At 35.9% G+C, this 17,903-nt stretch overlaps 1 protein-coding gene across 6 annotated transcripts in view; it reads left to right on the top strand.

Annotated features, from left to right (window-relative positions):
- KCNJ16 (potassium inwardly rectifying channel subfamily J member 16) overlaps positions 1–17,903 on the top strand; it is a 166,512-nt gene that overhangs the window by 113,787 nt on the left and 34,822 nt on the right. Inside the window, exon 1 of one of the 6 annotated variants that reach the window (XM_056817222.1) lies at positions 1,444–1,647. The exons of the other annotated variants lie outside the window; for them this stretch is intronic. The gene's annotated coding sequence lies outside the window, so the exon portion shown is untranslated. Of the gene's footprint in view, positions 1–1,443; positions 1,648–17,903 lie in introns of those variants that run through there. 6 annotated transcript variants of the gene reach the window in all.

The raw sequence follows: 17,903 nt of genomic DNA, 5'->3' as shown, positions 1-17,903 counted from the left end.
GCCTCAGATACTTACTAGCTATATGATCCAGGGCAAGTCACACAACTCGATTTACCTCAATTTCCTCATCTATAAAATGAGCTAGAGAAGAAATGGCAAACCAATCTAGAATCTTTGCTAAGAACACCCAAATGGGATTACAAAGAGTCAGATATGACTGAACAACAAAGCTTAAAGCTGTTACAAATTTCATTAGTTTTAAGCTACTAAAGTTTAAAATTATATTTAAAAGAAAGAAGTTAGCTAGGTGGCACAGTGAATAGTGTCCTGGGTCTGGTGTCAGGAAGACTCATTTTTCTGAGTTCAAATCTGGCCTCAGACACTAACTAGCTATGTGATCCTGGGCAAGTCACTTAATCCTTTACCTCAGTTTCCTCATCTATAAAGTAAGCTGGAGAAGGAAGTGGAAAACCACTCCACTATCTTTGCCAAGAAAACCCTAAACAGGGTCATGAAGAGTCAGACATGCCTGAACAACAAGGTGTCCTCAAGAAGTTGACAATCTCCTTTAAAAAATCATATGAACCATATGAAGTAATGATATATAAGGGGTATCAAGGAGTAGAGTGTCAAATGGCAGGCAGAGACAATGAATTTTAAGGAAATTCAGAAGACAGAGGCATAATGATAGACTAGAGTGGTCAGGAAAGGCTTCCTAAAGAATGAAGATTTTACGGGGCCCTGAAGAATGTACTAGTTCCAATTCATAGCTATCTTTGGAGATAGATGCTTCTTGATGTCTCTGGTTTGCTTTGTTCTTTATCAGTAAAAATCTTTATAATGGAAGACCTAGACATTGACAAGGACTTTCTTCCTGCAAATGGTCTTCTGTTCTCTCTTCTATAGGAACAAAAAGTGATTGGTCAGCACCCTGCTTATTCACATTAAAACAAAACAAGAGCCTCCCAGTAGTTTTTCAGGAGAGTTTTGGACAAAATTCTTATATCTTTCTTGCTATTCCTGATGTTTTCTTTGGCTTACCAATGCAAACAGAGCAGCTTTCTTAATAATGCAAATAAAATGGTTCTAGACAATAAACTCTTTTCTTTAGGAACTTGAGTCAAGATGATATGGCCATAATATTTAATATAAAATTGGGATTTCTACAAGCCCTATATGTGTTATAGTGGTGAATAAAACTAATAGATAGTGTTTACAAGTGACTTGTCCACAAGGGTAGCACAGTGCCCTGTGACTCCTTTAAGTATCACAGCAATTGTTTACTTATTAAACAAAGGAATCATAAATTTCATCAAGTAGTGACAAATGTAAAACTTTGATTCAGACAAAAGTCATAAACGTTGATAAGAAGAAACATAAACATTTCCTCTTTCTTTTCATTCTTTGTTTGTGTATGCCATCCTTGGCAAGGCTGACTTCTCCATGTAGGCATGGGAGCTGAGAAAATAAAGTGCCAATTCACCAAAGTGAAGCTGAAAGCCCAGTTGCTTTTGTCTGAGCTCAGTGGTATTCAGAAAGCAAGAGAAGAGAGCAGGATTCTCCCGTGCTATTTCCCATCTCCAGGTTTCAAAAAGAATAGTGTAGGGCCTGGGAGGATTGAAACCTACTAGGACCACCTGGCCTCAGGGACATGTAGGATGAAAACTAAAGGACTTTTATACCTGAACCTCATTTGCTGAAAAGCAGGTAAGCATTTTGGGTATAAACTAAGTGAATTCTTGAGCTCCTTAATCTGTCTTTCTAAACGTGTCAAATTATTAGGCTTCCTCTTTCCACCTCCCTGCAGATCTTAAAAGTATTATTCATGGGTTTCAATGATGTAATGTACCTTACTCTACTCTATATGGATTGTTTTGCTTTTCTCTTTTACATAACTACTGCAGGGTGTTGATTCAAAGAGATTAATAGTACAAAGTCCATTTATATAGTAGTTAAGAGAAGTCATGATCTGAGTGAGGGGAAAAATAAAGAGGTGGATTAAGCCAACTGTTTGTTACTTTTATGTGAAACATCATGGAAGAGTTTGAGTATTTAATTTCCTGTGGGAAGTCATTCATGACTGTAAATATCTTTATTATTTTCCCACTGCATCATATTGAGAGCAATTGTACTGGGAAGGAGAGTTTGGAGACATTCAGGGCAAAACATGCTACAGCCAGTTTAAGAACACAAGGATTTCTTTGAAAATAAAGCTGTAGGTTGAAATACCATAAAGGCTCTTAAAAATAATTATTAGAATATAATAATAATAATAATAATAAATAACTAGCATTTATAATGCATTTACTATATGTCAGATAAATTTAAAATTATTATGGCCTTTGATACAGCAACATTTGGAAGCAGGTGTTATTATTATCTCTATTATACAGATGTTAAAACTGAGACAGATTCATTGAATTGCTGAGGCTCACACAGTAAGCATTTGAGGTTGGATTTGAACTCAGGTCCTCTTGATCCCAGGTCTAGTACTTTCTCTTTCTTATTCCATCTCATTGCCCCTGAGTATGTTTGAAGGAATAAGCAAAGTATGACCCAAAATAATAGCTCTGTGTTTTAGATTTGTTTAGTGTCCTTCCTTTCACTATTCATATTTTCTACTTATGTTTCATGACTTCTAGGAAAATGTAGATCTCCATGGTAGGGGATCCAGTAATTGTTGGTAATCTATCTCCCAAGATACAAACATTAGTAGCTTATATGTATATAGAAAAAATTGCAAAATATTTCATTTGATCCTCACAACAGCCATATGAAATAAGTAACCCAATGATTCTTATCTCCATTTTTCATATGAGGTGAATGGAGATTAATGAGGTTAAGTAAATTAAGTAAGTAACCCTAGGTAACACAACTGAGGAAATAGTAACTTGTAACTTGAATCTTTTGATTAAGTCCAAGGTTCTTTCCAAAATGCCATACTATTTCTTTAGGAGTTTGGGGGGAGGGGGTGGGAGAGAGACAGCAAGCAAACAAAAATAAAAAACTCATCTAGTAGTATAATAAAGGATGGAATAGAGTAAAGATAATGGTAATCACAATCTGACCTCATATTTACATCTCACTTTAAACTGATATCCCAAAGCATTTCCTCTTCTTTGTCTTTCTTTCATCTTTCTTTTTTTTCTTTTCTCTTTTTTCCCCTTTATTCTCCATTTCTATCTCTGTCTTTCTCTTTTTCTATTCTGTCCTTATAGAAGTCCTGTGAGATAGGTAAAAGATAGACACTGAACTTCATTTTATAAATGGTCAAATAGGCTCACAGAGAAAGTACTTGGACAAGGTCATATTTATAGTGAATTAGTACCATAAAAAATTCTAAATTTCCTGACTTCCAAATAATTTCTCTTTCTACTACAAAACTAGGGCCATCCTTTGCCATAACCTACAGGTGTTTATTTATTTTAAATTTTAAAATTTAAAATAGATTTATTACCTATTTATCATCAAAAGCATTAATAAATAGTTCATGTCACTTTTTACAGTTTATTATATATTGAAAAGTGTCAAAAGAGTCTCTAAGTTGTCATTTGACATTTTCTTCTCTCTAAAAGTAAAAGAACTACATAATGTCAAAGGTCACTCTTTTATATTTAAAATCCCCTCAGTCATATGAAAAGCATTCAAATATTTGTATATTGTCATGATTCTGAAATTCTTTAATTCTATGTTCACCTATAATCAAGAAAGATCCCAAATCTTGTATGCAGTTATAGTTAAATTATTCTGATTAACTGAGAAGTGGTAAAATGGGCACATCATGTCCATATCCATATGCTGTTAATCCCATATATGAATTCTGATTAGATTTAAAATGAGAGTAAATGACATGTGCAAATTCAGGACAAAATGAATGGCTGTAAGGATTAGAAAAGATCTTAGAGAAATCACCCTTTGCAAATTTACTTCCCACTGCACAGGCATTTTGAAGATGCTTATAATATGTTATCTTAGCCAGCTTCAGACTAAACATTCTCAGTTTCTTTAACTGTCCCTCATATGATGGTGGTTCAAAATCTATTACCATCCTGGTTAATCTTCCCTGAATGTTTTATATATCATCTTTGTCAAATGTGGTATCCAGAACTAAGCATAATACTTCAGTTGTGTTCACAGAATACAACAGGCCTCTGATTTCATTAGTTTTTTCAGCAGCTGCCTTACACTGCTGCCTCAATTAGTGGTCAACAAAAATCTCTACATCTGTTTCCTATAAACTGTTACCATTAGATCTCCCCCATTCTCTAATGATGCAATTGATTTATTTAAATTTAAAGGCAGAATTTTATACTTTGTTATATTTCACCTTCATTTTAGTGGTGTTACAACTTGTTGAAATTATTCAATTAGCTATTCTCCTACCTTTGTGTTATCTGCAAATTAAATATCAGCCTTCTCTGTCTTTAATCAAGAAATTGATGCAAATAAAGAACAAGATAAAGTAGGTATGGTTAGAGCCCTTATAAATGTCATTAGAAACCTTTCTTTGGTTGATACTCTGGGGAAAATTGTTCAGATAAAATTGTACCCACCTAATTGTACTACTATTATACTCATTTCACCATTATTTTCACAAGAATATCAGAAGAGTCAAATACTTTTTTTCCACTGAAGGTACATTATGTCTATAGCATTCTGAATTAGAGATCCAAATAATTAACTCAAATTGAAATGAAAATATTTTTGTGAGTTATTATATTTTAGTGAACTTCTTTGTTTTTTAATTATCCATAAGCAACATACTTAATCATCTCTTTCAGAATTTTTTCAGGATCAACATTAGTCATTTGGGGTCTGTAAGTTCCAGAATCATCCTTTTTGTCCTTCTCAGTATGTGGGATTCTTAAAAATAGCCATCAGATCAAATTTAGCATTTCTTTTTTATAAATATAACAACACAGAATCACTACTGTGCCAAGGTGAGACTGATGTGTTTTTATCTCTCTAAAAACATCTTTGAGTATGAACCATATTTGTAGATCAGGTTCATTACCAGGGAAGCCTTGACGTAAAGAAGGGTGTCAGTCCCTTTCTCCTGAAAGGCTTTTTCCTTTCCAAAAGCTCAATTCCAGACACTGAGAAGAATAACTTAAAGTTGAGGTTTGGTGCTTATCAAGGGACATAACAAAAATGAGAGAGGAAAGGTCCTAAAAAAAAAAGAAGAAGAAGAACAGCTATAGGTTAGGTATTTATTGCCTCTCTGCAAAAGAAATTCATAGAACACCAAACACTCACAAATAGGAATGGACAAAAACATAAACATGATGACATAGCCTATAACTAATACTAAGCCCTCTCAAGAGGTGGGTACTTAAAACTAATTTTTTTTAATACATGAGGTATTTTATCTTCCTTTGGACTGTACTGTCTCCCCCACAGGTTAGTGTCTTCTGAAAATCAAGGCCAGGGTTTGATTCCTTTTCCAGTCCTTTTTCAAGACTGGTTCTTTTTCAGGAACTGCTATAAGAGTTTAGAAGGTATCTCTGATAGTGCCCTGACATTAACTGAGGGACCCAATAGCTCCTGATCTCTTGAACTCACAAAGTTACCTCCAAGATTTAAAACATGGATCTTAGGATCGTTTTTTGGACAGCAATGTTCAGACAAAAAAAAGCACAAGACAAAAAAGACAGGCAGGGTCATGATAACCTGACTCAGTTTTACCCAAAGAATGAGTAGGTCTAGTAGCTAGCTTCTTTTCCAAACTTCTCTAAATCTATATCAAATACAATGTAATTGTCCTCATTTTTATTCCTAAACTGTACTATGTATAGAATTCATTGCTATGTGAAATAGCAAAAGTTGGTAGTGCTCTATGTGTTTTATGTAGCTTAGCAAGATACACATTGCTTCTTGGACATAATTCCATAGAAGGATAGAATGTTTCCCAAATTTATGGGGCAGTTTTCTATCAGAGAGGTAGTCAATAAAGCATGAGCCTTAACTAAAGGTCCATGGACTCCAAAAGAAGGTGCGTGCGTGCGTGCGTGCATGCGTGCGTGTGCGTGTGTGTGTGCGTGTGTGTGTGTGCGTGTGTGTGCGTGTGTGTGTGTGCGTGTGTGTGTGTGTGTCCAGTATAATTTAATTAAGTTAATTAAAATTAAAGGCCAACATTAAATTTGTTCATCTAGGTGAACAGAGTGCTAGGTCTGAAGTAAAAAAGACCCATTTTCCTGAATTCAAATCTAGGCTCACATACTTACTACCTGTATAACCCTAGACAAGTCACATAACCTTGTTTGCATCAATTCCTCATCAGTAAAAATGAACTGAAGAAGGAAATGACAAATTGCTTCAACATCTTTGCCAAGAAAATTCCAGATAAGGTCACAAAAAGTCAGACTTGACTGAAACAACTAATTAACAAAACAACACCAAAATGAGACTTCCTATTTGCTATTATGTGAAAATCTATCCTTAATACGATAAATCTTTTGTAAAGTCCTCAGAATCACAGTTCATTATAAGAACTAAAATTTGTTGTAGAATTCTAAATGTATAATATTACTTTTTTTTCCTCTCTGCTCTGCCCCATTATTGTTCTTGATTTTTATTTTTATTTTCTCCTCTCATAGAATCTTTCCTAAGATCTCTATGCACCTAGAATATTTTCCTTTCTGGCTTATTTCCTGGGGAATTTCTTCACCTTCTCCTCTAACAGGGTAGATACATCAAAACTTTGAAGAGGAAAAAAATGGTAATCCCCTTAAAAAGGAAAACCATAGAACAGATGCAGAGGTGGGTCACTGCAACAAGTCCCTTGGGATTCATATTTCTAGCATCTGTATATGAGCTAACAATCCCTGGTGCTTCTCCCTGAGAACTGTTAACAGACATGCAAAACTGCCTATTTGTCTCTGCTCTTGGGAAATCTGCTTTTAAGTCTGTCTGGTATTCCCCCTCATCCTGCCGCTCACCTCTGCCAACCTTCCAGGAGTACTAGCATTTAGCATTCACCAAGACATTAGCGCCTTTCTCCTTCTTGATAGAACCTCAATCTCTTTTCTGGTGGAATGTACCACTATTTGTTTAATCACCCAGGTTTGAAACTTTGGAGCCACCTTCAATTCTTCACTTTTTCTCTCTCTTTCTAATCAGCTGCTGGTACTTATTGATTTTATCTCAGCAACATCTCTCACCTAGCTCCTTATTCGCCATCCTTGTTTAGAGCCTCATCACCTCTTCTCTGTACTCCTGGGAGAGCCTCCTGTTTTCTATGCTTTTCTTCTCTCTAATTTACCCTCCACACTTGCTACCAAAGTAGAAGTCCTAAAACAAAACTTTGATTAGTCCACACTCCTCTGTTTGAAAAACTTCAAGGACTCCCCCTAAACTCTAGGATCAGATACAAAACCTTCTATTTGGCATTTATAGCTCTTCAAAACCAGATTTGCAAACTCCCCTTCATGTGCAATACTATACAGTAAAAGCTAGCTTTTTTCTTTCTTTCTGTGAACACACCATTCCACCTCCAATCTGAGTCTAATGATGAGCCCCCTCATCACCTCTGCCTGTTAGAATCATTGTTGTTTTTGCTCAGTCATTTCTGTCATGTCCAAATCTCTGGGACTTCATTTGGGGTTTTCTTGGCAAAGATACTAGAATGGTTTGCCATTTCCTTCTCCAGCTCATTTTACAGATAAAGAAACTAAGGCAAACAGAATTAAGTTACCTTCCCAGACTCACACACTTAGTGTCTGAGGCTGGATTTGAATTCTGGAATATAGCTTCCTGACTCCAGTCCCAACCCTCTATCCACTGGGTCACCAACCTGCCCCTATAAGATTCAAAGCTAATCTCAAGTGCCATCTCCTATAGAAGACATTTCCTTTCTTCCCCACTTCCAGCAATCTTCCCTTCAAAATCACTTCATATTTAACTTGCATATATAGTATACACACACACACACACACACATATACATATATATATATATATATATATATATATATATATATATATATATAGCTATGTTGTTTAGGGTAACTAGGTGGTACGGTGGATAGAATGCTGGCCCTGGAGTCAGGAAGTCCTGACTTCAAATTAGGCCTCAGACAGGTACTAGCTATATGACCCTGGGCAAGTCACTTAATTCTGTGTGCCTTAGTCCTGTGACTCTAGGTAGGTCATTTAACCCTCTTGCCTCAGTTTCCTCCTCTATAAAATGAGCTGGAGGAGGAAATGGCAAACCATTCCAGAATACTTACCAAGAAAATCCCAAATAGAATCACAAAGAGTCAGACACTACTGAAAAATGACTAAAAAACAATTATTCTAACAGGCAGAATTAAGGAGGGAGTGCACTGTTAGACCTTGAGACACTGGAAATAGAATAGTGTTTTGGATTCAACTAATCAACTAAACAACTATAACAAAATCCATTGTTTCCCCCTGCTGCAATACAGCTCCTAGGCAACCAGAATTGTTTATTTTTGTCATGTAGCCCAGATCCTATTATGTTTCCTAGTACACAGGAGGTGCTTAATAGATGCTTTCTGATTGACTAACACACATACGTCCTTAACAAAATTTTCCCACACCTCACCTATCACTTTAATAAGCAATGTTCAATGAATTCCAAACATTTGTTCTGTCTTGTTTCCAATATCTTTTTGCTAGGTCTCAGTCAAATTTAATGATTATTGAGAAGACTATAAAGAAATGTCCTCTCTATATAATATTATCAATAAGATACTTTGATATCACAAAAGTACCTTTCCATCTAGAAGATCCTAGGGTGTGATAATGACAATTAATAATAGCATTAAATTCTTTAAACTTGTTGGTCCCTTTTCATCTGAACTTCTCAAAGGAAAGATGGAAATTCTTTCCTTCCTCTCCCAGCCCATTTTCTTTTCATCTTCAGTTTAATCTAAAAAACAGATCCTCCTTAGTCATCTGCCTATGGCATGAGTTTCCCCTTCATTATTGATGCTAGGATTCCATTGTAATAAAGTCCTTTTTGTTTTGTGCTTCCTTCTTCTCTATACCATCCCCCACCTCAGTCTAATGTTTACTTTTCGAGATGTTCAAGTCCTGTCCATAAGGGTGACAGTACCCTTGAGAAGGAAAATACAAATATCCTGCCTTCTTTGGTGCAAATGGGGTTAATTTTTGCAAGATGTTTCCTAAACAAGGGAGAGAGGCAGTAGAGAGAAGACTGGAATTCTGAGCTTTTAAACTAACAAATCTGGATCCTGCCTTTAAAAAAAAAAGACACCCATCCCTTCCAAGAATGTAAAAGTAAGCTGTCTATGCTCCCTTTGCTTCTTTTCTCAATCATCCTTCATGTTTGATCCTCATTCTGTTGTAGCTGTCAAGTTTCTGCTCACATTCATGATTAATTCCCAAATTTTTTTCCTTTTTTTTTTCCAGATCTGTGTGACCTGAAGTGTTATCCTTTCTTCTTTCCTCAGGATGCCCTGTGACATCATCAGCCTTCAATTGTTTTCCCCCTTTTTTGTTATGATACTGGTTCCTTTCCAAATAGTTCTCAAAGACATGGAAACAGGAGAGCTAGTCTGTGTTCATGCAAATGCAAATTTTTACAGAAACTCCTGAGACTGCATCACCCAATTCACTCATGCTGACCACATTTGCTGCTACTATGCATTCTACCTTTTGCTCTTTTCTTTTGCTATATTCACAGTTCAGATTGCTTCAGGCTCCTGTTAACAGGTGCAGCCTGTGAGTAGCCATTTATGACAGCAGGTGTTCTTCCTTAGACCTTATGCTTTGCTTCTAAGTCTTTAGTGTGAGTTAATTTCATATCCAACCCTTTGAACAGATCTTTATAGAAGATCAAGGAAAGGGAGAAAGCAGAGGAAACTGAGTTCTAGGGATATGGGAAAAGAGCATTCCACAAAAGGAAAAAACAATGTTCCAAAAAAGGAAACTGGAAACATCAAAAGCAAACCCTGTGTTTCCCAATTTTTCTAAAAGTGTTCACTGAAATTTCTTTTGACTATACTTATTTGCATCATCTCAGTTATTGTCATAGTAACTCATGACCATGTATTGTCTAACTGTGAGTGTGTGTGTGTATGAGAGAGACAGAGAGAGAGAAGAAAGAATCTCATCAGCATGGTTAAATAGAGCCATATATTTCTCCAAATGCCCTATATTACATGTAGTCCCATGAAGAAGACAGACTAACAACATGTATTCAGGGCTTACTGTGTGTTAGGTGCCATGCCAAAGGGAGTTTAGAAGCTAAAAAATGCAGGGCTTGTCTTCGTGAATAACCCTGAAATGGTGAGGAAAGAAGACACAAAGGTGCTTTCTTTCTTTCTTTCTTTCTTTCTTTCTTTCTTTCTTTCTTTCTTTCTTTCTTTCTTTCTTTCTTTCTTTCTTTCTTTCTTTCTTTCTTTCTTTCTTTCTTTCTTTCTTTCTTTCTTTCTTTCTTTCTTTCTTTCTTTCTTTCTTTCTTTCTTTCTTTCTTTCTCTCCTTTTTCCTTCTCTCCTTCTCTCTCTCTTTCTCATCTTCTGTCTTAGAATCAATACTGTGTAATATATAATTCTAAGTTATATATAATATAAGATATAATATAATCATTATAATTCTATAAATTCTATAAATTTTAAAACAAATGATCTTGGTCCTAAAATCAATACCAATTCCAAGGCAGAAGAGTAGCCAGGGGCTAGGCATTTGGAGTTAAGTAAGTTGCCCAGGATCACACAGCCAGGAATTGTCCAAAGTCAAATTTGAACCCCAGACCTCCTGTCTCTAAATCTGGTACTCAATCCACTGAGACAGCTATCTGTGCTCACATAGCCCATGTCCATGAGTAGACTGTCCACTTTAAAAAAGGTATTTACCTGCACCTTGGTCTTTCTATTGTCATGAATGAAGCTTATAGGACCGTCAACACAGATCTAGAGCTAGAAGTGGCCTTAAAAATCACTTGGCCCAAGAGATAATGGACACAAAGACTTGTACAAAAATATTCATAGCTGCGCTCTTTGTGGTGGCCCAAAACTGGAAAATGAGGGGATGCCCATCAATTGGGGAATGGCTGAACAAACTGTGGTATATGTTGGTGATGGAATACTATTGTGCTAAAAGGAATAATAAAGTGGAGAAGTTCCATGGAGACTGGAACAACCTCCAGGAAATGATGCAGAGCGAGAGGAGCAGAACCAGGAGAACATTGTACACAGAGACAAACACACTGTGGTATCATCGAACGTAATGGACTTCTCCATTAGTGGTGGTGTAATGTCCCTGAACAACTTGCAGGGACCCAGGAGAAAAAAAAAAAACACCATTCATAAGCAAAGGATAAACTATGGGAGTGGGAACACCGAGAAAAAGCAACTGCCTGAATACAGAGGTTGAGGGGACATGACAGAGGATAGACTCTAAATGAACACTCTAATGCAAATACTATCAACAAAGCAATGGGTTCAAATCAAGAAAACATCTAATGCCCAGTGGACTTACGCGTCGGCTATGGGGGGTGGGGGGGGGGGAGGAAAAGAAAATGATCTATGTCTTTAACGAATAATGCTTGGAAATGACCAAATAAAATATATTAAAAAAAAAAAATTAAAAAAAAAATCATTTGGCCCAAACACCTTTTCCAGAGGAAGAAAATGGAGCACCATGGCATACCAGTAGTGTGCCAGGTTCCCTATCTGTAATGTGAGGGGATTATTAGACTTAGTGAACTCCAAAGTACTTCCAAATCCAAAATTCAGTGCTGTTCTAGATAGTTGTCCCAGAACTAAGTGAAAGCCTTCAGAAGAATAACGAGGTAATTTTTATCTTGCCATGTGAGAAAGTTTATTTTTCCATAAAAGCTTGAAGTCCCTATAGGAATATTAAACACAATATAGAATACTTAATATTTTTATATCCATTTAATAAACCTCATCTTCTCTTGAAGTCATAGGAATTGGGGAACTATAATAAGATAGGCCCAAATAACAAGAAATCTATCTTTGATAATTTTCTGAAGATTTCCTCATCTTTGCTATGATTGCATACTCTAGATTAATGATGGGCAATCTTTTGAGCTTGATGTGTCAAAATTTGCCAAAAAACCAAGCATAACTTAGGTGGTGTGTCACTTGGAGAAAAAAAAAACAAACAAAAATACATAATTTCACAATATTTATAGTTTAAATAACAAAAAGGTATAATTGTAATATATAAATGTATTCAATAAACCAAAAAATAATTATTTAACTTACCTGTTTAGTGATTTCTTTGTTCATCTGTCAGTCAGTTTCTTTTGTTGGTCTTGATATTATTTAACTTGTGTGGGCTTCCATGAACTATGATAAGTGAGGGGGAGGGGGAATTCTTTAATCTGCCTATTAGTGACTTTTTTGTTTCTGAATTTCATTGGTTAAATCTTCAATTGAAGGTTGATATTTTATACACTTCAAGCCCAAGCAAATATTACTAACTTTGTCAATCTGGTTTTTTTTGTTTGTTTGTTTTGATATTATTTAATGCTGAGAATAAGGTCTCACAAAAGTACTTAGAGGGAAAAATTGTGAGTAAAGCCATTGCTATACTTTTCAGGGTGCTAAAAATGTCTAGTAATTGATTCTAGGCACTCCTCTATTACATGTGGGCTGGAGCCCCATTCAGTCTTCCACTGGCCTTGCCCCACCATGCCCCACCCCTCCCCAGCCAGCTGGGGGGGGGGAGCACCATGAGAGCAGAGGCTGCTGTCCACCAGCCTGCCTGCCAGCATGCGCTCCTCCTCTCCACCCCCATGGGAGTCCCACGTACCCCAGCTGCCTGGAGCAGACCACTCATTGTTTGCCCCCCCTTGCCCCAGCAGCCATCATGTGGAGCAGACCTCCTCCCCCACTGGGCCACAGCTGTGGGTACCCACCTCCCCAGACTGCTCCCAGCCCAGAAGTGCATTGAGCCTACCTGCAGCCACATGTCATCCAAAATGGCTACACATGTCAGTGCTGAATGCCTGTCATAGGTTCGCCATCATGACTCTATATGAAAGGGAAAAGAGGAAACTACCCACATATATCTAGCACATCAGATCTTGTAATCATGTATTTAGAGCTAGAAATGACCTGAGAAGTTATTTATTTCAGCCCTCTCCATCTTATAGATGAGAAAATTGAATTGCAAAAAGGACAAGACTGCCCAAGGTCACACAATCTTTGTTAGGTCTTAGGACTCCAAATACAATGGTTTTTCTACTATAATTCATAGAGTACCAGGTGTGACAATGGAAGAAGAAATGATTATTAAATAAGAAAATATATGTGACTTTACAATTGGCTTTGTGTTAATGATAGTGTTGTTTATTTTCTCCAGATTAAGGGCTGCTGTTCACAGCAAATTCTTTCCACTAGAATTTGTAACTTGGGTACTCTTCCTGAGGTTAATCAACAATTTTAAAGAATCTGAGATTATCATTTCCCTTAAAATTCAAAATTTGTGCCTAGGCCAACTACCCTGCCCAGAAAACATTTGTTTTCATATCAACATGATTTAAACTCATCTGCTTTCCCAAAATTATATATGTTATTCAAAGCCAAGTGGAAATTATTTTATAACCTCTTCAATATAAAAAAAAGTACAGCCCTACAGAGAATCAAGAATTGATGATATAAGCTGGAAACTGGAGTAAATTCTTTAATCTAAATGAAAGGGAAAAGGGAACATGGGAATGCATGTGTCCCTTGTATTCTGCCACTGCACATTTTCAAATTACTGGCAAAGCTTCTGTTCCTGGAATTCTTCTTCTATGGAATACTTATTGTGTGGCACTAATATATCAGAGGGAGCATCTAGGTGGTGCAGTGAATAGAGTACCAGACTTGAAATCAAGAGAACTTATCTTCCTGCTTTCAAATCCAGTTTCAGACACTTACTAACTGTGTGACCCTGGGCAAATCATTAAATCTCAGTTTTCTCATCTGTAAAAATGAGAAGGAAATAGCAAACCTCTCTGGTGGATTTTCCAAAAGAACAAACAACAACAACAAAAAAAACACCTCAAATTGGGTCAGATACAAATAATAACAAATATCAGACTAAACTTAACATTTAGGTTCTCAGAGTGATTGATAAAATGATTTGGATCACCTGAATTGACTTTGTGGCCCATCTATGAGGTTCAAATAAAAATGATCCTTGACCTTCAAATTGAATGAACAGTCTAACAGGAGCTATATTAATATTTGCTTTGATTGATGTACTACAATGTTTAAATAACACTATGAATTAAAAAAAATAATAAAAGAATATATGAAGGAAATGAAACCTTGAAATTCAAGCTAGTGACAATTTGGTTAGAAAAACAATATAGCAGGGTAATCATTATCCAATGAGTTTGTGCATCCTCTCCCCAATCTGACCCCCAATTTGGATCCTTTTAAAAATCTGTTTTTTCAGGTTTATTTTGAATATAGTTATTGTTCATGTGTAGGTCCTTATTCTATTTCTCTTATTTTGTGTTGTTTCACTAATATCTTTCCATATCTCTTTGACTTCTTCATATTTGCCATTTTTGTCTTTTATATCAATACAACATAATTCATTCAGCCACTTATTTGTCAGATGCTAATTATCCTCTATTAAAATAAAAGGGGCAGGAACATTTTAGAATTGATAAGTGCTTTATTTTTTTTCCTTTTAATAATATCCTTAAGATATTATTACAAAGCGACTACAGGAACAAAAAATATGATAAGTTTTGTGACTGTATACTGACAGATCCCTTTCTAAAGCTTTCACCAATCTACAGACACCCTCACCCCAAAATGTTCATTTGTGGCCCAGCCAATAATGAGTTTTATCAGTTTTGGTGAGCTTTGCCAGTTTCATCAGTATAAAGTGGTATTGTAAAGTTGTTTTGATTCTCATTTCTTATATTATAATAAAAAAAAGCTCTTTGTGGGTGGGTGATAAGAGTATTTTTCTCTTCAAAAAGCAGCACTGGTATTTGTATTATTTATTGGCAAAGTTTAAAAGAAGTCTACCTAATTTGCATTTCCAATAGTGGTATTCATCAGTTATGAAACTTAAAACACTAAACTTCTGACAGAATGATTCATTTTTCTAAAGTCTACAGTGGAAACAAAAGTTTACCTGATAGTAGAATAGAAATGGATTCAGGTGAAAGCATGGAGAGGTGTCAATTAAATACAATAACTAAGGTCAACTATCAAGTCCTCTATTATCTATTTGAAGCAGCGCAGCTTTCAAAGCAAGGACTTGGAAGAAACCAAAAGTTATTAGAAGAACAAATGACCCTATAGGAAATGTATTATTTGAAGTATTGTCTTGATACACTATCTTCCAGTGGTAATCTGAAGTTCTTTTGTATGTCTTTTCTTTAGAGCCCATTTATTCACTCACATCCCAAAGGGGACCTAGGAAGAAAGACAGCTGTGGAAAATACCAGCTGCTTTATTTTCAAAATGAATTCTCCACGTTCGTTCATTGAAGTTGAATTACTTAAACATGGGAGAAAGTGAGCCCAAGGAAATGTGTTGATTCTGAGCCCTGGAACAGTCCTTACTAGGAATCTTTCATTAGAATGATTTTCCCTCTAGAAATAAGAGCAAATTGAAATAGTATTTTGAGTTACTTCAAGTATAAAGAACAAGAGAACTTCAAAAAATTTGTAGGTAGTTTAAATATACAGGAATGACATTTTTAGAGGAAAATAATTATTTTTCTTTTAGGTTACTGTAAATTCTAAAACTGGAAAATATCAGAAGTCAGGGCTATTATGACTTGCCTTAATTAGTTTTTTTCCTTCTTCCTTCCTTCCTTCCTTCCTTCCTTCCTTCCTTCCTTCCTTCCTTCCTTCCTTCCTTCCTTCCTTCCTTCCTTCCTTCCTTCCTTCCTTCCTTCCTTCCTTCCTTCCTTCCTTTCTCCAAACAAAGAAATGGGGAAAAAAGCAAATGTTGGGACATATCAAAGTCTATCACAGATCCTCTTATAGTTGGGAGAAAATGATTGTTTCTTGTATTTGCTAATGCTTGTGTTTTCCATTTGAAATGTGCCCCTAGTTGTTGACTTTCCCATGAATCCTGACCAATTTCTTTTTGCAGTCTGCAATATTGTTCACCTTAGTGGGGGGTTAGGACAGATAGGAGGAGGCTATAATGGGGATTGTTAATTTAAATTGTTTCTAGGTAGTTTGGGGGGCAACTAGATGACCCAATAGATAGACTGTGATAGACTGCTAGAGTCAGGAAAACCCATCTTCCTGAATTCAATTTGGCCTCAAACACTTACTAGCTGTTTGACTCTGGGCAAGTAACCTAAACCTTTTTGTCTCTGTTTCCTCATCTGAAAAGTGAGCTAGAGAAGGAAACAACAAAGTATTCTAATATCTTTGCCATGATAACCAGAAATTGGGTCACAAAGTCAGATGTGACTGAACAACAGACTTAAGCTCAACCTGATTGTAAGTCATCCTATTTAGGTCAACATATACCTGCCCTTCTTGATTATTAGTTGGAAAAAATAATAAAAATGAGGCCTAAAGTAAGGTTGTGGAACCTCTGTCTGGTAATAGAGCTCTTAAGCAAAAACAATGCTAGGCAACTCGTCTCGAAATGTTTAAAGATCACCTTGCTGCCTGAATTCTCTTGAACTATGAACTGGGATAGATGGAATAGATGATGAGGAAGCCCTGCTCAGTAATATAATTCAGCAGAAAGACACAAGGCATGACATGAAACTGTCCAGGGATTCAGTTGACTTTTGACATGAGTCTTTTTTTTTTTAATCCTTACCTTCCATCTTGGAATCAATACTGGGGTATTGGTTCCAAGGCAAGAAACTGGTAAAGGGTAGGCAATGGGGGTCAAGTGACTTGCCCAGGGTCAGCTAGGAAATGTCTGAGGTCAAATTTGAACCCAGGACCTCCCATCTCTGAGCTTGGCTCCCAATCCATTGAACTACCCAGCTGTCTTAAAAAGTCTTAAAAAATGTGTGTATCCTTAGAATTCAATCATTTTATTTTAAATGGTTATTTCAAATATAAAACCTGTTGGATTTTATGATTGCTTCCTGGTAACATATAGATTTTTTTTCTTGGTATTTTCTTATCATGTCAGGAATAAAGACAATGGTGAACAGTAAAGGAGGGATCATGATAGCAGGATGAATATTAAAAAGGAAAAATCCCATAAATGCATAGGCTTCCCCCCTACCCTTTCCAATGTTAATGTAAAAAATAAGTTTAAGAAAATAACCTTCTAAATTTCAAGTCAGGAGAGGAAGCAAAAACAGGCTTTATCAGTTGAAGATTAAAGGTGGATAGGATAGGCAGTATGGTGATAAAACAAGGAAGTGTTTTAGGCCCTGTTTAATTATAATTCTGCTTTGTATCTCTTTGAGATGTTAACAAATGTTTTCATAGTTTCTCCAATAGGCCTCCAGTGGCTAAATCTTCCCTTTCTACTTCCTCTCTACTCTCTGTTTTTACCCCATTCTGCACTGGTTTTTACTTGGGTCTGGTTTTACTTAGATGAATTAAATGTCACTATATTTGTTTCTGTGAGTTGTTCCAGGGCATGCTGAAGCATTGATGCCTGACTTTACAAGTCTGTTAGATAGTCTGTTACCCTTTGCTATTTATAGTCATGTTTTAAAGGTTCTAATGAATGGTTTTTATATTGTTGATGATCTACTCTTCATTTTTTTTTGGTAGCTTAGCATGTGCAATCCTTAAAGTATCACGTATAATACAATAGTTCCAGTTTATTCTAAGTTTCTTTTTGGATATTTTATTTATACATTTATATAAAAATTTTAAAAAAGTATTTTATTTTTGTAAGAATGTATTGAAATTGATTAATGACATATGTAAAACACAGTGGAATTACTTGTTGGCTACAAAGGGTAGGGGGTAGGAGGGGAGGGAAAGAACATTAATCATGGAATCATGGAAAAAATATTCTAAATCAATTAATTAAATAACATTTTTTCAATTC

Source organism: Monodelphis domestica, chromosome 2 (genome assembly GCF_027887165.1).
Source record: "Monodelphis domestica isolate mMonDom1 chromosome 2, mMonDom1.pri, whole genome shotgun sequence".
In the NCBI taxonomy this organism is placed as follows: Eukaryota; Metazoa; Chordata; class Mammalia; order Didelphimorphia; family Didelphidae; genus Monodelphis; species Monodelphis domestica.
This window is presented reverse-complemented; position numbering and strand designations above follow the sequence as displayed.